The 22,721-nt window shown below is 49.3% G+C and overlaps 1 long non-coding RNA gene across 1 annotated transcript in view; it reads left to right on the forward strand.

Annotated features, from left to right (window-relative positions):
- The window catches only part of LOC140422754 (uncharacterized), a 45,604-nt gene extending 26,059 nt beyond the window's left edge, over window positions 1-19,545 (forward strand). The window contains exon 2 of the long non-coding RNA XR_011947582.1: window positions 19,154-19,545. This is a non-coding gene — a long non-coding RNA (uncharacterized lncRNA). The remainder of the gene's footprint in view (window positions 1-19,153) is intronic.
- The last annotated feature ends 3,176 nt before the right edge of the window (window positions 19,546-22,721 follow it).

Below are 22,721 nucleotides of genomic sequence, written 5' to 3' on the forward strand. Positions count from 1 at the left end.
TGCAGCTCCCAACAGTAGATTCCCCAATAGTGGAAAATCGCACCAAGCCAGGGCACGCCAGAAGATAGAAAGAATTCCCCTTCTCCTTCTCCAGCCCAGGCAGCAGGCCATCTTACCATCCTCCCTTTCCATACTCCAGGTCACTGAAAAAGAAGGAAGCAACTGCAGCCTTCAGGCATTTACAGCAACAAGTAGCAACATGCAGCAAATACAACCTGCAGGACCACTTGAGAATATTTTGTTTATTAAGCGGTCAACAATACCTTTATACAAAAAGGTAACAACAAACTACTGAACAGTCCATATATCACAATAACCATTAAACGACAAGGAAAAGGCTCCATGCTATATGCACAAAGGCACCTTTTCGCTAATGAATATTGGTACAAACACAAAGCAACAACAGTGCATTTAAACAAAGAAAACAAAATCCACATTAAACATTGAACAATCAACAGTACAATAAAGTAATCAGCATCCGAATCAACCCGCAGCTCTCTCCCCTGCCGCTGCTCCCAACAGTAGACTTTCATCAGTGGAAAGTCACTCAGGGGTTGTGCAACATTATACCAGAAAGTCACATTGATGCACAGCACAGCAGAAGAGCGAAAGAGCACCCCTTCCACTTCACTAGCACTGGTAGTAGATCATCTTACTGCCACCCTTGCCTCAAACCACAGAAGCAAGAGCGGCAGCATCAGACAAACACACAGCTTCCAGGCATTAAACATTACACAATCAATAGTACAATAGCAAACACACGGTTTGACATTAAACATGGACCAGTCAACAGTACAATAAAGTCACCAGCAATATGCTAAAGCAGTCTTTCAATACCTTCAGCCAATTGCCAGGGCTACTGTCGGCTGGCACTGCCCATGCCAGCAGTATGCTCCGCAGCCCCTGCCCAGCACTCCCCTGTAGGGGCTAATGTGGGCATTGCCCTTGGGTGGACTATGTGATGCCCTGGCACTGGGTGGCGGTGTTGGGGGGGCGGTATGGCAGAAGGTGGTGTTATGGGCCAGGGTTTAGAGAACCCCAAAGTGTATCATGGAGTTCACCTGACCCACAACTTTTAATAGATTGTGGTACGGGGAGCACATGGCCAACTCGACAGGTGTGGTACAGCAGAAATGGAAAAGTATTTTTTAAAGCAAAACAATGTTTATTCTATGAATTCAAGTTAACCTTTTTAAAACATACAGTGAACAGCTTAGCAACCATTAATTCAAATACAACCCCCAAAGAATACAACACTCAGTAATCCTTTAAGCTTTCCTTTTAACATCCATAAGACTTAAAATACCTTGTACCAGAAGCACATCAGGTTAAAGTCACTACTGTTATTAGTTTTAAATCACCAGGATCGATTTACAGTCTTTAGATTACAAAGAGAGACTCTAATACATCTTCTGGCTGTGACTGCAGCTATCCAGTTCTGAAAACGAAGCTAAAACACACCCTGCAGCAAACAGCCTAAAACAAAAGTAAAAAGCTCACAAACAGCCCAGCTCCACCCCCTCTCTGACATCACTGCAGTAATAAACACCCATTTCTTCAAGGTACTCTCACTACAGATACTTATATACACACCCATTTATAAACACCCATTTCTTAAAGATACTCTCACATGGCAGTGGGGTACAGGGGTGATGGGGTGGGGGCACCCATGCGGCTGGTGGCATTCAGCAGAATCAAGGCCAATGTGAGTGGTCAGTGGGGTGCACAGCAGGATGGCTGCCTTGCAGGCCACGGCAATGGCAGCCCATACCTGGACACCAACCCAGTCCCGTGGCCCACACTCCGGCCCCACACTCATTCCCCCATCACCCCCCACCCCGGCCTGACAGGTCCCTCCCCCCCGCCCCAGCCCATGCAGCCAGTGTCAGGACCGGGAGTCCACAGTTGTGCCTCTCCATTTCTAGTTCCCCTCTCTCCCTCATCATCCACGGCGCCTGTTTCTCGATTTTTAAAAGCACAAGTGAACCTCACCATCAGGAATTCCTCCCGGTGAAGGCGGAGAATCACGGAGGCACTGGAGAATACCGGGTCAGACCTACTAATGATATGCAAATGGCGTTTGCTGCACGTGCGGAGTGGAACACATTGACGCGACTGTTGAGGCACCGAAGAATTGCGATTTGGCGTGAACCTGACGGCCACCATGATTTCGCCGTTGGGATTGCTTCTCCGCCCAGTTGCATATCGTGATTCCGGCGTCAGCTGGCGGAGAATCTCACCCATGATATTCCATTGACAAATCTAATTCCCATTGGAGCGTTATTACATGACAGTTCAACAGGATACATTTGAAATTTAATGAACGGGTTCTAAATCAGCATGGTTAAACAGAAGAACATTTTCTTTTAAGAGGTTTTAAAAGCTGTTATAAGGTCCTATTATTGAATGCAGCTTTTATTAATCTAATATAACAGTTTCAATTAAAATAAAATTATTCCTGTTCTGTGACTGAGGTTGCAAAGCCATTTTAAGTTCGGGGTACTTGATTGTTGTTTTTGTTGAACCTATTTAATTCAAATGACAAAAAGTCACACCATATCACTTGAAGAATAGGCACTTTTGAAGTGATTGGCCGGTACAGTACATCAAAACAATCTGTGAAGTACAATCCCGTCCTTTGGGGCCTGCGTTTAATGCCATTTTAGAGGGAAACACATTCAGGAATACAAATAAAAAAAGATCGAGCAACCACGAATGATAGCAAGCTTTTCATTAAGATAATTACCACAATAACAACCTTATAGGAGACTCAACCAACAGCTGAGTGACTTTACTCAGGGAATTGATAATCATTATACATGAGCAAAATCCCAGCTGAGTCAACTAATCTCAGTGAGGATGTCAGTAAAAGAGTTACAATTGGCTTGCATCCTCAGATACAGACAAAATAATCCCACTCTTGATTGTGGCTTCACATCATGTGCTGACAGGACTGGGCTCATCAACGACAAAGCGCCAATAAACAGTCAGCAAACACTCACTCTCAAGGCCCACATATGCGTTTCCAGACAAATTAAGGTACCACAGCAAGAATTAAATATCTTCTTGGGGATGGTGGGGTGGTGGTGGTAATGTTGGGGATGAGGGCCACGGTGAAAACTGAGACTAATATAATGAAGAAAATTTGGAAGAAAAATAAATTACATGACCGATATTTATATTTTCTCGTCTATTAACAAAGGCCTGGATTCTTTGGTCTCCGGAAACCACCCCCTCGCCCACAGTGTGTTTTCTGGTGGCTTGATATTAGCTGCCAGTGGGATCTTCCAGTACTGTCAAAGTCCGGTGTTTTGTATGGCTCGGACGTATGGCGGCCGGGCAACCTGTCATCGGCAGTTGCCTTTGGTGAGTCTGGAAGTGCCGTAAAGTCCTGCCAAAGAGTGGCAATTAACGTATCATTGCTAATCAGAAGTCTGACAGAAGTTGTGGCGGGGATTCCCCATTCTCTGTCAATGCGATCGGGAGTCCCGATCGGGCAGAGAATGGTGCGTCGTCGGCCGAAAAACGGGAATGGTGCCGGATGGCAGACCTATCCCGTCACCGCAGCTCTGCCGCCAGCTGTAGGAGGCTTGGCGGGAGCATCCAAAGTGCTGATTTGCATGTATTAGCATGGAATTAATGGGCTGGAAGCCCAATTCTCCTCCCTGTGTGTTGCTCTGACCCCCACAGCGGTAAATCCACTCGGCGGACTTTGTCTTAATTAAGTGTAGCCCTGGCACGGTGGAACCGACAGAAGTCAAGGAGGTTATCCCATTGCCTATGTGCCCCTCTGCTACTGCCAGGCTGCAGAGGGGGTTCCTCAAGGGCTGTAGGGGTAGGGTGAGCTTAGCCCTGTGGGCTCAGGGGTTGACCCCAAAATCCTCCCCCACTGGGATGGGGCTCCCTGTCTGGATTGCCCCTTTCAGCCCTAGGCAACCTGATCACCCTTGGAATGGGGATCTCAGGCAGCCCTCTGTTGTACAGCATCATCCTGGTCAGACTTTTAAAACTCTGCAGTAGCCTCCTCACTCTGAACTGCTCTGTGTGACAGCTGTTGAGCTGTCCAGGCAGTTCAATGAAGAATCAACGCTGGGACACTTTTCCTTTCTACACATCTACTCCTTCAGCCCTACACGTTTGAAACTATAACTTTTTGAAGTGTCGGAACCTTCCCAGAAAGCCACCAACACTCGGAATGGCTTCAAATCCCCTGAGATCCTTTGAAATGCTGAGCATCCATTCAATTTCACAGAGCAGTAACTTTCACTGGCCTGTGAATGGCAGCTTAATGTTTCAGACACATCTGTTCGGGAGTTTGTTTATTTATCTTTCTCATTGCGCTTTAATGCATCTCAAATACCCTCCATTGATCCTAACCACACTCTTTATAAACACTCTTGTTGTGATTGACAACTCCTGACCACTTTGAAGCAACTAAGTTGTTTCACTTCCTCTATTGTAACCGCAGAATGCACTTAGCACCCTCATGCATGTGTGGTGTGGGGTTACCCATTGTTCCCGTGGGGGGACGGTGATGGGGGAGGGGGGGTTCCGCTCATTGATATGGAGTTAGGGGTGCTCCCCTTGTCAGAAGGGGAGGGTCAACATTTATGCTGTGGGGGGCCTGCCGATGGACTTTGGGATTAGAACGCCCGTTCCGAATGGTGACCCGTGCTGTAGAATGATGGGAATCTGATGCAGTTGCTGCTCGGCGTATATTTGCATGCCAAAGGACTGTAACTCACACCTGGGCGTCGCTCCTACCACTGGCGGGGTCCAATCCTGATTCTCTGCTGGTGGGACCACTTGTATTCCCAAACGGAGAATCGCGCCCTGTGAATGTCTTCATTTAATTGAGGCATGGATTCTCTTAAGCAAAAGAACAGAATTCCTACCAAGCCATAATTTAAAAATAATTTTAATATTTCATTTTCCAGAGTTTTGATGAAAGGATCATTTATCCATTTCATATCCCGAGTTTGTTAGATTATGGGTGGGATTCTCCGGCCGCGTTCGCCCGGCGACTGGGTCAATGGAGTTTTCCATTGTCGGTGTCTCGCCCGTGGCGTTCTTGCTGTGGGCGGGGTGAAAGAATCCAGCCCTATGTTTCTCAGAGATGAAGAGCATTAACAAACTCTCTAAAGTGCTTTGATAAACTTTTCTTTTCCAGTTTTTCTCTGCTGTGTGTACCACAACCGCAAGTATTTCCACTGGTGGCTGTGGTATCGCAGCATATATACAAGGATTTCCTTTTTTGGAAGAATCTTTCCTTTTGCAATTGTACTTCAGTAGAGCAGGTGAATCCTTTAGGTTGTGAGCTTCCCGGTTGTGGTAGTATGCATTACGGGTCATGTGGGACTGTGAAGCCGTGATGTCATTGGCTGACAGATCCCGGGTCCTGGTTGGACGTTGACCTCTAGCTCCGCCCTGAAGGCGGAGTATAAGTACCAGGAGTCCTCCCCCGCAGGCAGTCTACTACTGAACTGTGAGGGAACAGTCACGCTTAATAAAGCCTCATCGACTTCACTCTATTCGTCTCTCGGAGTCTTTGTGCGCTACAATTTATTAAGCATGACTAAAGGACTATGGAGCTCAGGATCATCCCGGAATGCCTGAGGATCAGCCCCCACGCAGTGAACGCAGCAGCAGCTTTCAAGCACTGGCAGACTTGTTTCGAGGCCTACCGCAGAACGGCCACCGGCCGGGTCACAGAAGACCAAAAACTACAGGTCCTGCACTCGAGGTTAAGCACGGAGATTTTTTCTCTCATCGAAGACGCAGAGGATTTCCAGACGGCGTTCGCAGCACTAAAAAGTCTCTATGTCCGCCCAGTAAACCAGATCTACGCTCGCTATCAACTCGCAACGAGACGGCAAAGTCCCGGAGAATCGATAGATGAATTCTACGCCGCGCTACTAATTTTGGGATGAGCCTGCAGCTGCCCGCCGGTGAACGCAAATGAACACACGGACATGTTAATGCGCGATGCTTTTGTGGCAGGTATGAACTCCTCCCAAATTCGCCAAAGACTTCTACAAAAAGAGTCGCTAGGACTCTCAGAGGCACGGGCCCTAGCAGCCTCCCTAGACGTGGCCGCGCGAAATACCCGCGCCTACGGCCCCGACCGCGCGGCAGCCCATTGGGCTCCGTACGCACCCGTCGCGACAAACCCACCCCCCTCCCCCGGACACCCCACAGGCTTGCGCGGTCCAAACGCCAAGTCGCACCGGGGGAGCCCGCTGCTATTTCTGTGGCCAGGCGAAACACCCCCGGCAGCGCTGCCTGGCCCGCGCAGCGATCCGTAAGAGCTGCGGGAAAAAGGGGCATTTCGCGGCTGTGTGCCGGTCCCGCGAGGTCGCCGCTGTCCCGGGAGAACAGGGAGCCCTGCACGCCGTTTACGCTCCCAACCCCCCAGCGCCCCATGTACGACCCGCAGGCGCAACCACTCTGGGTCCCGACCACCGCTCTCCCCGGAGAACAGGGAGCTCTGCACGCCGCTTACGCTCCCCAACCCCCCCCCCGCGCCCCATGTATGACCCGCCAGCGCTACCACTTTGGGTCCCAGCCACTGCTGTCCCCAGAGAAGAGGGAGTCCTGCGTATTCCCAACGCTCCCCAACCCCCCCAGCGCCCCATGTGCGACCCGCAGGCGCCGCCATTTTGGGTCCCGGCCACCACGAGGGGAGGAAGGGCGCCGCCATCTTGGACCACCCCAGACCTGTGCGACGCATGGGGGTGGCCATTTTGTCCACCCCCACCGCCATCCTGTGACCCCCCAGCCATGTGCGATGCATGGGGGCAGCCATCTTGTTCACCCCCGACGCCATCTTGGACGGCAACAACGGGCCCCAGTGTCGACGGCTCCACGGGGTTCGAAGAAGACGCTCAACCACTACAACCACGTCTGGCTTCAATGACGCTGGACCAAGCTCGGCCCCGGACGCTCCAGACGACGACGACAACGGTGCTGATAAACGGGCACGAGACACCATGCCTAGTCGACTCCGGGAGCACGGAGAGCTTTATCCACCCCGACACGGTAAGACGCTGTTCTTTGACCACCCATCCCAGCGCACAAAAGATTTCCCTAGCTGCAGGATCCCACTCCATACAGATCAAAGGCTTCTGCATAGTTACCCTAACGGTGCAAGGGAGGGAGTTCAAAAACTACAGGCTCTACGTCCTTCTCCAACTCTGCGCCCCCACATTACTGGGATTAGACTTCCAGTGCAATCTACAGAGCCTAACCTTCAAATTCGGCGGCCCAATACCCCCACTCACTATCTGCGGCCTCGCAACCCTCAAGGTGCAACCCCCATCCTTGTTTGCAAACCTCACCCCGGATTGCAAACCCATCGCCACTAGGAGCAGATGGTACAGCGCCCAGGACCGGACCTTCATTCGGTCCGAAGTCCAGCGGCTACTAAAGGAAGGCATAATCCAGGCCAGCAATAGTCCCTGGAGAGCACAGGTGGTAGTAGTAAAGACAGGGGAGAAGCAAAGGATGGTCATAGACTATAGCCAGACCATCAACAGGTACACACAACTAGACGCGTACCCTCTCCCCCGCATATCCGACATGGTCAATCGGATTGCCCAATATAAGGTCTTCTCCACCGTGGACCTCAAGTCCGCCTACCATCAGCTCCCCATCCGCCCAAGTGACCGCAAGTACACAGCCTTCGAGGCAGACGGGCGATTATACCATTTCCTAAGGGTCCCATTTGGCATCACAAATGGGGTCTCGGTCTTCCAACGAGAGATGGACCGAATGGTTGATCAACACGGGTTACGGGCCACGTTCCAGTATCTCGACAATGTAACCATCTGCGGCCACGATCAGCAGGACCACGACGCCAACCTCCAAAAATTCCTCCAGACCGCTAAAGCCTTGAACCTCACGTACAACGAGGACAAGTGCGTCTTTAGCACAAACCGGCTAGCCATCCTGGGCTACGTAGTGCGCAATGGGATAATAGGCCCCGACCCCGAACGTATGCGCGCCCTCATGGAATTTCCCCTCCCGCACTGCTCAAAAGCCCTAAAACGCTGCCTGGGGTTTTTTTCATACTACGCCCAGTGGGTCCCCCAGTACGCAGACAAGGCCCGCCCCCTAATACAGTCCACGACCTTCCCTCTGTCGACAGAGGCTTGCCAGGCCTTCAGCCGCATCAAAGCGGATATCGCAAAGGCCACGATGCGCGCCATCGACGAGTCCCTCCCCTTCCAGGTCGAGAGCGACGCCTCCGATGTAGCTCTAGCGGCCACCCTTAACCAAGCGGGCAGACCCGTGGCCTTTTTCTCCCGAACCCTCCACGCTTCAGAAATCCGCCACTCCTCAGTGGAAAAGGAAGCCCAAGCCATAGTGGAAGCTGTGCGACATTGGAGGCATTACCTGGCCGGCAGGAGATTCACTCTCCTCACGGACCAACGGTCGGTAGCCTTCATGTTCGATAATGCACAGCGGGGCAAAATCAAAAACGACAAGATCTTAAGGTGGAGGATCGAGCTCTCCAACTTCAACTACGAGATCTTGTATCGTCCCGGAAAGCTGAACGAGCCGTCCGATGCCCTATCCCGCGGCACATGTGCCAACGCACAAATTAACCGCCTCCAAACCCTCCACGAGGACCTCTGCCACCTGGGGGGTCACTCGGTTCTACCACTTTATTAAGTCCCGCAACCTCCCATACTCTTTAGAGGAGGTCCGTACAGTCACAAGGAACTGCCACATCTGCGCAGAGTGCAAACCGCATTTTTTCAGGCCGGATGGTGCGCACCTGATTAAGGCTTCCCGCCCCTTTGAACGCCTTAGTCTGGATTTCAAAGGACCCCTCCCCTCCACCGACCGCAACATATACTTCCTTAATGTGGTGGACGAGTACTCCCGCTTCCCATTCGCCATGCCCTGCTCTGACATGACCGCGGCCACAGTCATTAAAGCCCTGAACACCATATTCACACTGTTCGGTTGCCCCGCATACGTCCACAGCGACAGGGGGTCCTCCTTCATGAGTGACGAGCTGCGCCAGTTCCTGCTCAGCAACGGTATAGCCTCGAGCAGGACGACCAGCTACAACCCCCGGGGGAACGGGCAAGTAGAGAGGGAGAACGGCACGGTCTGGAAGACCGTCCTACTGGCCCTACGGTCCAGGGACCTCCCAGTTTCACGGTGGCAGGAGGTCCTCCCGGACGCCCTCCACTCCATCCGGTCACTACTGTGTACTAGCACTAACCAAACGCCTCATGAGCGCCTCCTTGTCTTCCCCAGGAAGTCCTCCTCTGGTACGTCGCTGCCGACCTGGCTGGCGGCCCCAGGACCCATCTTGCTCCGAAAACATGTGCGGGCGCACAAGTCGGACCCGTTGGTCGAAAGGGTTCACCTCCTTCACGCGAACCCGCAGTACGCTTACGTGGAGTACCCCGACGGCCGACTAGGACACGGTCTCCCTGCGAGATCTGGCGCCCGCCGGCAACACACACAACCCCCCGACACCAATCACCCAACCCCCCGCCCCCCTTCCTGCCACTGCCGCACCCCGCCACCGCCCCCTTCCCAGGAGGATCGGTCCTCCTCCCAGGCCCGACCAGGAATGAAGCCCAAGCTGAAACCGTAAGGCTCCCGGAGACGAAAACACCGGAACAAGCACCACCACCACCACCGGGGCCGAGGCGATCGACACGGATGACCAGACCGCCCGACCGGTGCGCTACACCGGTGAACCTTGTTGATGCATACTTAGAAATGATGACAATTACTCAAAACCCTGGCACTCATAGTCCAGTTTCCTGCTGCATCCTGACTTTAAATATATCGGCCTCCCGACTAAGCCCAACCACCTATCCCGACCACCCAAGTGCCAGCTAATCACCCGGGTAACTCCCACCAATCTGACCGGACAACCCCCCGATCACCCGACTATCCCCTGATACCCAACTGCCCATCTGACCATCCGACAACCCATCCCGACCACCCGACTACCCTGACCCTGCCTGACTACCCCCGACCCAACAACTCCTCGAACCTGACCCAACCAGCCCTGACCACGCCTCCTCCCCGACCTGATTAGCTCTCTCCACTCACCTTTGGAGCCGCCTACCCATCTGACCCACCTATACCCACTTTACCCACTTCACTCACTCACTCACCCACTCACTCACACTCACCCACTCATTCATCCGCTCACTCATGCACCCACTTATGTATTCACCCACCCTCCCACACACCCATTCACTAACTTACTCGCTTACTGAAAGACTTGGACCTTTAAAAATGTACCTGAATACAGCAGTAACTTACATAAAAAGGGAGCATGACCTCCCTTCATCCATCTCTTCTTGTGCCCAACAACGTATCTGGGTGTGGCAGCACTGACCGTTCAATGCTTCAACCTAGATCAGAAAAACCATTAAAGTTGGGTTGCAGAAACCTGTGCAGCAGAGTCAATGCACTCAGCATTGACACAGAGCTGAAAATCTGGGCCAAAACACCATTGTCACTCCTTTTGAAAATACAAATGATTTTCTTTTGGAAGAAAGAATGTGTTAAATAGCTCATTGCAAGTCTTTAAGTTTGAATAATATTTTCATGTTTTTAAAAAAATATATTTTTGAATAACGTTTTCATGTTTCTTGTGCACATTGCTCACATATTTGCACTTTATTACCATTACAGGTGTATTAAAATCAATACATCAGTTTAAAATAACACACAGAGGGATTATATAGTGGGCCTCTAGTTTTGCCACCATTGGGAAGATCTAATTCCGATTTAACAAGGAGTTATAATGCAAAACATCAGATCCATTTGAAAAGCACAGGGCGGGATTCTCTGGCTGCGTCCAACCCGTGGCGATCTTGCGGCTGGCGGGGAGGAAGAATCCAGCCCACAATCTTCGCTAGGTGTGTTAAGCCTCGACATTAAAAGTTGCATTTATGCCACATTCTTTAGGGGATGACAACAGCTGAAGTGTTCAGTTTAAAATTGCTAATTAAAATTGTTGAACTCTTTCATAAAGTAGACAAAATGATGAAACAATTAAGAGACCCACTGTGCAATTCCTGTGTGTTATTTTAACCTAGTTCTTAAATGGTTCACTGATTTTAGAATAACACAAGTAAAATGCAAACATTTAAGCAGTGTTCTGCCAACAAATATTAAAACTACAGGAATAGATAGAAAAAAGGAGAGAAAAAGCAAGTTAACAAAAAATGAACAGTCACTGACGAAATCATTTTCTGCATGAAAAATGTGTAAAGTTCATAAAATTGAACTGAGCCTGTAACATGCCACTATTTTGAAAAAAAACTGGGCATGATTCAACAACCTGGTCACGCCCGACTTGGTGTCGGGACAAGACCGTTGAATCTCGTGAGAGGCCTCTTGTGAGATTAACGATGATTGAAATATCGGGCGAGATTAAATGGAACCTCGTGAGAAGTCGCGATCCCGGATCTCGCTCTCACTGGGCGTGATCCAGATCAGCATATTTAAATGGGCTATTACGCTCAGGTGCCTGGACCTTGTCTCTGGAGGGGCCCTCCAGTATAGCGCTAGGAGAGTCACCCACATCATGGTGACCTGCTGTGTCCTCCACAATAATGTGCGTCGGATGGATGACATGCTGGAGGAGGGGGATGAGTGCCAGGACTCGTTCAATGAGGAGGATGCGGGGGAGGGTCACGATGGGCAGGTACAGGAGGCCACACAAGGTGTGAACCAGGGCAGACATGCACGGGACGCATTCATCGCCTCGTGGCTCGCTGACTAGGGTACCTGGCCGATTGCAACACGGACATCCCATCTCACCTCCAGCTGAGCAGAGACAGTGCGACATATCTGCCAGATCATGGCACACCTGGCACTGTGGGGGTATGGGGGAGGATACTCGCTCCCAGTGGCCATCAAGATGACAGTCACCCTGAACCGTTACGCAACGGAGTGCTTCCAGACGCCAAGTGGGGACTTGTCCAGGATCTCACAGACCATTTGTGATGTCATGGGGGCCCTATGTGCCCAGATGGCTCAACACATCCATTTCAATGGGGACCGACACCACCAGGATGCCTGGGCAATGGGATTCGCCGCCATCACTGACATGCCCTGGGTCGAGAGAGTGATCGACGGGATGCATGTCCCCATACGAGCACCTGAAAATAACAGGCCGCTCTACACAAACTGAAAGGGGTTCCACTCGATGAACGAGCAGCTGATATGTGATCATCATGCCTCATGCACACCTGCATCTGATTCCCAGGCAGTGTGCACGGCGCCTTCATCCTGGCACACTCGACGATTCCTGACAAGTTCGAGATGCCCCCCCCCCCCGCTGCTTCAGGGCGACAGGGCTTATCCGCTGCGGTTGTGGCTGATGAAGCCTATCCGGAGGCCACAGACCGACGTGGAGACCTGCTACAATGATGCCCATTCTGCAAGCAGGAGCGTGATCGAGCAGCGCTTCGGCCGCGTGAAGATGTGGTTCAGGTGCCTGGACGGTTCTCGAGGGGCCCTCCAGCATGAGAGGGTCGCCTGCATCGTGGCAGCCTCCACAACATCACGCAGCAGAGGGGCGACATGGTGAAGGAGGAGAAGGAATGCCTGTCCTCGTCCGACGAGGAGGATGAGGGGGAGGGGGAGGATGGGTAGGTCATGGCACCCAGGCAGGCAAGGGAGGCCAAGGTGCATGGGATGCACCGATTGCCACCTGGTTCACCAACTAGGTGGGGGGGGGGGGGACTGGCCATGGGCATGGACACTGCATCCCACCCCCGTCCCCACCTCCCCGGCCACCCCGTCTACAATCCCCTATGCAATACATACCTGCTGCACTCTGGGGTGCAGGGGCCCTGGGTTGGCAGTAACACTGGGTCTGGTCCATGGGATGGAGGATGATGACAACCCCCTCTGCAATGAGCTCCGGTGCTCCACATCGTTTGACAATGTCTGACTCCTACCCATGGTCGCACTTTCCACCATCCACCTGCTTGATCCCTGCATGCAAGCTGGACATTCCATTACACAGTCCTATCGAATCCCTGGGGTGACAGTGATGGGGACATTCCGGGCAGAGGAGCCCAGGCCACCCACAATGTCCACCCACTCTCCCTTCCCCAACATCCGCCTGTTTCCCCCCACTCCTCCCCTGGCTAGCCCAAAGGCACGGTAGCACAGTGGTTGGCACTGTTGCTCCACAACGCCAGGGTCCCAGGTTCGATTCCCGGCTTGGGTCACTGCCTGTGCGGAGTCTGCACGTTCTCCCTGTGTCTGAATGGTTTTCCTCCGGGTGCTCCGGTTTCCTCCCATAAGTCCCGAAAGACGTGCTGTTAGGTGAATTGAAATTCTGAATTCTCCCACTGTGTGCCGAACAGGCGCCGGAATGTGGCGACTAGGGGATTTTCACAGTAACTTCATTGCAGTGTTAATGTAAGCCTACTTGTGACAATAATAAATATTATTATGATTATTATTTTACCAGAACACCCATCATCTAACACAGCACCGAGGCAGGTTAAAAGAGTGTGAACAGGCTTTTAATGTGACAATGTATATCCAGAATTGTGTGCTAGCCCCTATAACTAAACTGTGCCTTGCACCCGTGCCAACTTAACTAGTGTTAAGATTTCTGGCGGTAGGGGCCCTAATGCTACGCCTTGGTGGGTCCCCAGATAGTACAACGGGAGTAGAGGGAGCCTGCTGTGATTCCCGCCGTGTGACCTGGGTCCCCGTTGGCGGGCATCTTCTGGGGCAACTGGGCAAAGCTGCTGCTTGGGTGTCCCAGGTGTCCAGTTCTGCCCGCTGCCCACCAGATGCACCAGGGACAGGACAGGGGGAGTCCAAGGTGCTGCAGTGTTCCGGCACCTCCCCTGCAGGAATCACCGGCACGGGCCTCATCACCTCCTCCTCCCTTAGGGTGCCAGTTGGCCCCCGGGCTACACCATGGGATGGAGGTGCAAGCATGGCTAACCACCGAGGCTCCCTTGTCACCAGGCACTGCCAGCCCTGGAGGCCTGCTCTTGTCTCGACCAGGGTCTGCATGCTCCCGGCCATGGAGCACAGCGAGTGGACCATCTCCATCTGGGACTCCGCCACATCACCGGTTGACTGCCATAACCTACTGGTTTTGTGTCACATCAGCCAGTGACTGCCCAACCTCCCTCTGGGACTGGGCCACGTCCTTCTGTGTATGCACCACGTCGCCCATCACCTGGGCAATGCTGCCGATGTTCCCAGCCATGGTCCGCTGTGACTGGGCCACACTCAGAAAAGCCGCTGCGATATCCAGGTTGCTCTGGCACGGTTGCTTATGAGGCAGCAACTCTGTCCTGGGCCTCAGCCAGCACCTGCACAGAATGCTTCAGGCCTTGGATGAGCTGATCTGTAGCCTAAACCATCGCCACAATGCCTCCATTGTGGATGCCACCTGTGCAATGTTGACCTGGGTGGCATGCATGGTTAACATCACCACCTGCTCCTGCACACCGTTGGACTCCTCCAACTGCAACTGCAGATGCTGGATGCTTGTGAAAACACCTCATACAGTCCCATGATCTGCGATTGCATTTCCAAAACCGATGGAGCTTTCCCAGGCCGGGGTACAAGGTCAGCCTCTCCTCCACTGCGTCTAGGAGGGTATCCAGCTCGGCGTCAATGAAGCATGGATCTGCTCTCCTTGCTGCCATCTCGTTGGCTGGATAGTGAAGTGTGTGCGTGGGTAGTGAAGTGTGAATATGCGGCTGTAGCTTGTCAGCCTCCTGAGTGTGAATATCGCACCGTTTCTCATTGGAAACAATTGTGTTCCATGTGGCGCCAGTGCTAGCCCCTTAACAGTAACAGAATCGGTCCAGGTGCGGCGTCGGTTTTGCTGTTGTGGAACTCCACAAATTTTGCACTGGCGTCGACGCGGAGGGCTAAATTCCCCGATTTTGAGGCCACGTCCGGAGGATCTGTGGCATTTAATGTGGTAAAAATCGGCGACACTTCAGCACGGACCTCCGACCGCAGAGGTGTTAGCAGCCGCACAACGTAAAACGCTCGGCCTCCACGAAATAAATGGCCGGGGAATTGCCGGGTATGGCTGCGCTTGCATGCGAAGGTGACCTGCAGCGGTCGCACCGTACATCATGGCGCCGGCCATGCAATGACCCAACCTGCCAGATAGTGCCCCCCTGGATGTTCCTTCGCCACCCACTGGCCACCCCCCACCAGTCCCCCCAGCCCTCGCCAAAGCCCCGCCGGCCAGCAGCATGGCTCCCGCCTGACTGGCGGCGCTGGTCACAGCACGGCTGGGAACACACTTGTTATTGCTTTCAGTCATCACAGCAGATCATTCTCTTATTTTATTTGGGTACAAAGGAATACTTAGACATGACACAGACAAGCAATAGGACGCTTGCAAGCATATGAAAGAGCCTTCCCAATGTTACAGCCATTTTTATTAATAAAAAGAAAATATGTAAGCTCTATTACCTACTTAAAATTTCTGTTTCCTCACCCCTTGATTTTCCTCGATGTACTGTACAAAGCTGACTATTTTGTACATCAGAGGAAAGTCTGATCCACTATTTTCATCACTCCATCACAATGCAGCACGGTAGCATGGTGGTTAGCACAAATGCTTCACAGCTCCAGGGTCCCAGGTTTGATTCCGGCTTGGGTCACTGTCTGTGCGGAGTCTGCACATCCTCCCCGTGTGTGCGTGGGTTTCCTCCGGGTGCTCCGGTTTCCTCCCACAGTCCAAAGATGTGCGGGTTAGGTGGATTGGCCATTCTAAATTGCCCATCGTGTCCAAAATTGCCCTTAGTGTCCAAAATTGCCCTTAGTGTTGGGAGGGGTTACTGGGTTATGGGAATAGGTGGAGGTGTTGACCTTGGGTAGGGTGCTCTTTCCAAGAGCCGGTGCAGACTCGATGGGCCGAATGGCCTCCTTCTGCACTGTAAATTCTATGATAATCTATGATAATCTATGTAGCTCGATGATAGGTATTACATATACTTATCACAGGAATTCTTCATGAATGCATCTGCAGTGTGATGACACATACCACCCAGAATAGAGAAAATGTTGTGAATTGTATCCACCAACCGAGGTGGAAAAACAAACAAAATAAAAATTGGAAAAAAAATAATGATTGCAATATTACTGTCTAAATGGTCAAAGGTGCATTTCTTTCTCTGTTTTGTGATTCAGGAAACTTTGAATGTATCATGAGTCACATATTCAAAGTAGATAGCCCTTTTCCTATCATTGGGAGAATAATGTGTTAATAAGTTATAAAGAGAAACTCAATCAAACATTGTTCATTTGATTGATTGAGGCTTTGCATAGGCAAATAGGTTGCAGTTGGTTCAACATGAGTTTGGATCAAACTTCTTGGAAAACTGCAGACATCTACATCATTTAAGAAATTAGCTTGCCATTGAATCAGGCTTTATTCATGAGGTTGAAAACTTCAAACCAGTTCATTTGTTCCTGTTGTTATTTTGAACAGCCAAAATAACATTTGTGAACTAAAGTTGGCTTGGATTATATTGCCTCTAAAAATATTGACGTGGATTTCTGAGGCTCTGGTGTAAACATGTCACAGGCAGACAGGATGATCCAAGGTTATCTTTAACAGCAAATTGCAGCAATATTCAATGTATATACTATAATGAGATTATTTTATCTGTTGCCAGTCTCAGTGTCAGGAATCCAATAGTATTTTATTACTTGACTGACTAGCTGCTGAGAGAAAGAAAGAAATGGAGATGATTCAGTTGGTATAGCAGGGGTTTTCATTGGAGACCGTTGAGCTATGGTGCGTTGCTGGAGCACTCCATGGGAGCCAGCAATGCATATCCATGGCACAGCCAATTTGGCAGCAAATCTTGTGCTGTCACTGGGACAAGTGACAAAATGCTCTCTGTCGCACTGTCATCTTTCATCTCGATGGGCATGAATAAAGTACGAAACACACCATTCTGTTTCCTTCAACAAATTAAACGGCTATAATTCTTCGTCTTATTTGCACAGAAAATCATAAGATTGGCTGCTTCTCAAGCTGGTCCCAATGGTTCTGTTTGACACATACTAAATAACATTACTTATACTGCTAATGTCTGCCAAAGAACATGAATAATTGTCAGACAGCGATTATTTTTGATAAGGTCTGCAAAGCTGAAGAGGTTTGCTCTCTGGAGGTTAGGACAAGATAAGCAAACGTGGAATAATTTGGTAGTTTTGGCTACCAACCCATTTCAAAGTAATTGTATAAAACTATATGTGATGTACCAATTCATCATGTGCAATAAGTATTAAAACAAGGTTACAAATTTATAATAAAAGTATTGAAGCAGCAAATATATTTCTGACATCATTAATTTAACAGCATTGCTAGTCATTGTCATAATTTTATTCATTTTTTGCTTCACAGATAAATACAAGTTTGGACTTTCTGTATCACTGGGGAAAAGGAAAATTATAATTCCTCTTCTGACATCTTGCTGTGTATTGTGAAAGTGACATTTCATTGGAAGTGTACATTTCAATGTAGGATTTATTACTGCACATTTATAATTCACCACAAGGTTACAATTCTCCTGGTCGATTCATAGGTCTTTGAAACAAGCTGCTCTTTACAACCCGTTTGCGATTTTATTTTTCGCCGAATTAAGTTGCAACCCCGCGAACAGAAGGTTTGAATTCACTTTGCATCTCACAGCTTGCAAACAGGGCAATGCACAGAGAAACTGACCACTATTATTAAACCAATTCATAGGAGAATCTAAAGACGATTCACTCACACGTGATAAGTCAAATCTAAAAAACTTATAATTGGATAGACAGCAGTCATTAGTTCTGATAAAGTTATCTACACTGCACTCTGTGTTATAAATTATTAAGGAGACAACAGAGGAGCAGAACAAAGATGAACTTTCCATGCCCAGCTTCTGCCATCTGCAATTATTAACAGGGAGAAGTAAAAGAATAGAACATTCTGGACACAAATTGTAAAAACAAAAACACACCAGAAAGTACTTTTTATTGTCACAAGTAGGCTTACATTAACACTGCTATGAAGTTACTGTGAAAGCCCCCAGTCACCTGGTCGGGTTCACGGAGGGAGAATTCAGAATGTCCAAATTATCTAACAGCACGTATTTTTGGACTTGTGGGAGGAAACCGGAGCGCCCGGAGTAAACCCACGCAGACACAGGGAGAACGTGCAGACTCCGCACTGACAGTGACACAAGCTGGGAATCGAACCTGGGACCCTGGCGCTGTGAAGCAACAGTGCTAACCACTGTATTATCGAGCCGCCCCAACTTACCTGGAATAATTGAAAACTAGTCCATGCATTTGAGATTATTGACATGTGGTATGATCCAATGCTGAAGTACTTCAAGGATTTGAAATGACAATGTACATCCCTCGAGTGATTCTCAGTAGTTTGTCAATGCCAGCCACAACTCTGAAATGTCAGCACATATTTTTATACAAGCACATACACATATCAAAATACATCCTCCTAATTTTAAATTTACTTTTCCCTACCTTGAACCGATCACTTTAGTCCTTTCAGCTTGCCCCACTTTGAAGGTGTTTCCTGATAGTTTAGCATTTCCTGTTTGACATTTGATTCCTGCTGAATAAAAGGGGTACGCTGTGGGGTTATCACTTTAGATAGCAACAGATAGCAAGTGTCCATAATTAAAAGATGCATTTCGATAAACAGCAATATTTTCATTGCATTTTTTGTCAAGTTGTAATATTAGAATTGATCTAACTGAACGATAAATGAAGGATTGAATTACTTGCATATCATGATAGTGAATGACCCAGAAAGCTTTATGCTGGAGCAGAACTCTGCTTCCTCACCTTGTGCTTCAATCAATTCCATTCTCTGTTTCTTCTAAAAGCTGCTGTGTCATTCACTGAAAGTCATTGCTGTGATTCATCTTTTCTTTTATTTTCTCCTTATCAATCAGAAGAACACAACAGACAATTTTGTGCGAGGGTGCATGGCTGCGAAGTTATACTATGGAAAAATATAATTAGTTTTTCTGCTCTCGAGATAGCTATGTTTTCGTATGTAGATGTGGTTGAATGAAGGCACAGATTCTTCCAGTTTTCCCTTTGAGTTCCTCTCGTTATTCTCCCCTCTCCTTTCCTGAAGGTGGTGATTAAGTGGACCTACGTACATGCAGGGAAGTCCTCCAGCACTTCTCCAAGAGTTCATTGAAGACTCGCACATCCAGACATAGGAACAGCTTCTTCCCCACAGCTACAAGACTCCTCAACGACTCCCCCCTCGGACTGATCTGTTCTCTGTAAGAAAACTATTCACGACGCCCTATGCTGCTCTTGCTCATGTTTTTGCTTTGTTTGGCCCCTTGTTCCGCACTGTAACCAATCACTGTTTGTCGATGTACCATTTGTCAATGTTCTCTGTTGATTATTCTTTTGTCTACTTTGTACGTACTGTGTACGTTCCTTCGGCCGCAAAAAAATACTTTTCACTGTACTTCGATACATGTGACAATAAATCAAATCGATCAATCAATCAAACCATCACGGTGGAGCTCGTCTTGAATTCACCTGACTCACACATACATGTACTTCTATAGAGGTCAATGAATAGTGGTCAAAAATGAGAGCCCCATTCTATTTTTCCACTCCCTGTAAAGGCTCAGGCAAATCGTGAGACCACTAACCGATTGAAGTCAACTGGCATGACCCAGATTAAGGATCAATATCACACCAGGTAGCTCAATATCGCACCAGGTAGTTTTTCCATTTTAAAGTACGTCTCTCTACTCTAAGGCATTGTGAAAATCTCTGATCCCATGCTGTGCCATTGCAACCACATTAAAAAACATGAGGATAAAAGCAAATTACTGCGGATACTACAAAAACCCAACATGTTTTTTCATATCACAAAAACAGAAAATGCTGGACAATCTCAGGAGGCCCAGCAGCATCTGTGGAGAGAGAAGGGAGCTAACCTTTCGAGTCTGGATGACTTTGACAAAGAGTCATCCAGACTTGAAACGTTAGCTCCCTTCTCTCTCACAGATGCTGTCCGACCTACTGAGATTGTCGAATATTTTCTGTTTCTGTGATATGAAAAAACATGTTGGGTCGTAACTTCTGAGTTACCCAGCATCAGATTTAGAGGGTACCTCAAAGATACAGTGGGGAATCCCTCCTAGAGGTTCCCAGTTAAATATTTGCATGGAAATTTCCCACTCGCGCAAACTTTCTCCAGGCAATTGTCCTGCATTGGGAACCATTCGAAAACATGATTTAAATCGCGAACTTCGGATGGTATCAGCAGCGTTGCACCAATCAACCCCCCTTCCAATGCAGACCCGACCCCCCTAACCAAACTCTCCAACCTCTACCAATCTCTGACTCCTTGCACTATATCCTCCACCTTCCACCACCTCCCTGATGTGTCCCTACCCCGATCGTCCCGCAACATGCCGGACCTCCGCACACATCCCGCCCCACCCCGTCAAACCACATAAATTCCATTCATTTACCCTGGACCCTTAACTTCTTTCTGGTCGGTCAATTACATAGGGCCCTTGAAAGTTACCTGCTTTCTGGAAGCCAGTGGCCTCCTCGAAGGTGCTAGAGCTGGACTGTGCTGGAGCCTGCGATGCAGGCCCCAAGCAGTCGCTAGCAGACTCACACATGAGTTGGAATTATGGCCTGTTGACTTCAATGGAGAGGAAATCAGGCACAGTACGGGAGGCAGGGAACTAACATCTCCTGGATACAAATATCCTGCTGAACATTCACCATGGATTCAGATTCCTACCTAATGGGCAACTGATCTGATATTTCCTATTTTACACCATCACCAAAAGTTAATATTGCTCCACCTGGGGTGAATTTGTTTAAGAATGCCTGTTATCAAATGACTTGGTGCATGCAGTGAGCTATGGTGGTAACATTTCTATGACAGGCACAGGCTGGGATTTTCCGGGGCCTTCTTGAGCGGATTGAATCTCGATGGTCCACTGAATTGGGCTTCGGGGCAAAAACAATTTTCACACCGGTTGCAAAACGAATCTCCCAGCTGGCCCTGCCGGCCCAGACAAACTTCCCGATGTACCCAACAAGGTTCTCACCCAGACCCAAACAGAACATGAAAATTGTTTACATTCAGTGTGACCTGATCTTTCTGGGAAGCAATTGAGGATAAAGAGACAGTCTCTTAAAAAAACTGCTGTCAGAATATCAGCTGCTTCGCTGCGTTAATGGATCCCTGCAGAGCTATATAAATAAAAAATCTTAGTCCTCCCTTTGAAACTTCCTGGACTTGTTGATCAGAAGGCTCCTAAAAGGCATTAGCTGGTGAAATTGAATATAAACAATGCAATTCAATGCTTTTAGGCTTCCAGTCATACAAATAGGCTTCAATGCTTAAAAGGGCAATGAAATTAACTGTGAGAAAACCACTTCAAGGGTTTTCACCACAGTAAAGGAAATACTTTTACCTTCATCTCACAGATCTTTGAACTTGGCGTACTAACAGACTGTTTAAAGTGTTCAGAGGTACAGATGTGAACACTTTTGCTTTATTGTGAGAGAATTGAATTTATGAGTTACCGACTGACTGTTTAAAGGGTTTAAGGCTGCAAATGGGAAGAGCAACCAAACGACCCCCATTGCAGGAAAGACCCCCAACCTAAGCCCCTACAGCCTGGCACAAGTTCCCCTGAGCCCCACATCCCATGAAGGACACCCCTCGGCACCCTTTGGGGAAGTTTAGGGATTGTACTCATCCCCTTGCTACCCCTCAGATTGCAAGGTGCTAGGTTGGCACTGCCAAGGGACTGGGACTGAAGGGAGGGAATGAGGAGGGGGTGCTGAAGGAGAGAATTGGGGGGAGGGGTTATGCTAAGATGGGTAATTGAGGGGGTAAGGACCCTTAGTAACGATTAGGGTGGGGAAGGGACCTTGACAGCGATCCATGAGGGGGTCTGCAGCAGCATTCTAAGGGCACATAGGTCTCTGAGGAGTGGGACCTCTTAGAGTGATTATGAGCTGGATTCTCCGATTTTGAGGCTATGTCCGGAGGAAGTGTCTAGCTCTACGAAGAAAAAAATTGGAGAAGCCCCAGCACCGACCCTCCGACTAGTGAGGGGCTAGCAGCCGCGCCATGAAAAATACGCAAAATAAACGGCCGGATCCATTACCGCACATGCGCACGGCGATGACGTGCAGCAGTCACACTGTGCAACATGGAATCAGCTGCGCACGGACCTGGCGGGAGCACTTTGTCTCCGATGGGGAGAATTGCGCCCTCAGTGTTTGAACCTTACTCCAAACAGCTCTGGTTCTGATTTCTGGGTGAACATTAGGATACCTGCAAATGATGGGTATGAATGCCCACATATCTCCCCTCCATCCCCTCCCAGTTTGTTTTGAGAGAGTCCATAAAAACCTCTTGCTGTTATCAACTGGGTTACAGCTATGAAAGGTGTGTTGTGGTCTATCAGGCTGTTAATCAGTCTTCTGACCCAACATAAGAATGGGAAAATAGGAGAACAACCTAATGGCGGACACTGATTGGAGTAACCGTAATTCACTTTGCTGTGCTATTTCTGATAGAAATCGCAGCTTCACCATCAGTGACAATACTGGAAACAAGGTGGTACTGCTGCCACTTGAGCCTCCAACGCCCACTTTAAAAACTGGTACTGCCAGTGCCCCTGAGGTAATGCTTCTCT

Source organism: Scyliorhinus torazame, chromosome 5 (assembly GCF_047496885.1).
Source record: "Scyliorhinus torazame isolate Kashiwa2021f chromosome 5, sScyTor2.1, whole genome shotgun sequence".
NCBI lineage: Eukaryota > Metazoa > Chordata > Chondrichthyes > Carcharhiniformes > Scyliorhinidae > Scyliorhinus > Scyliorhinus torazame.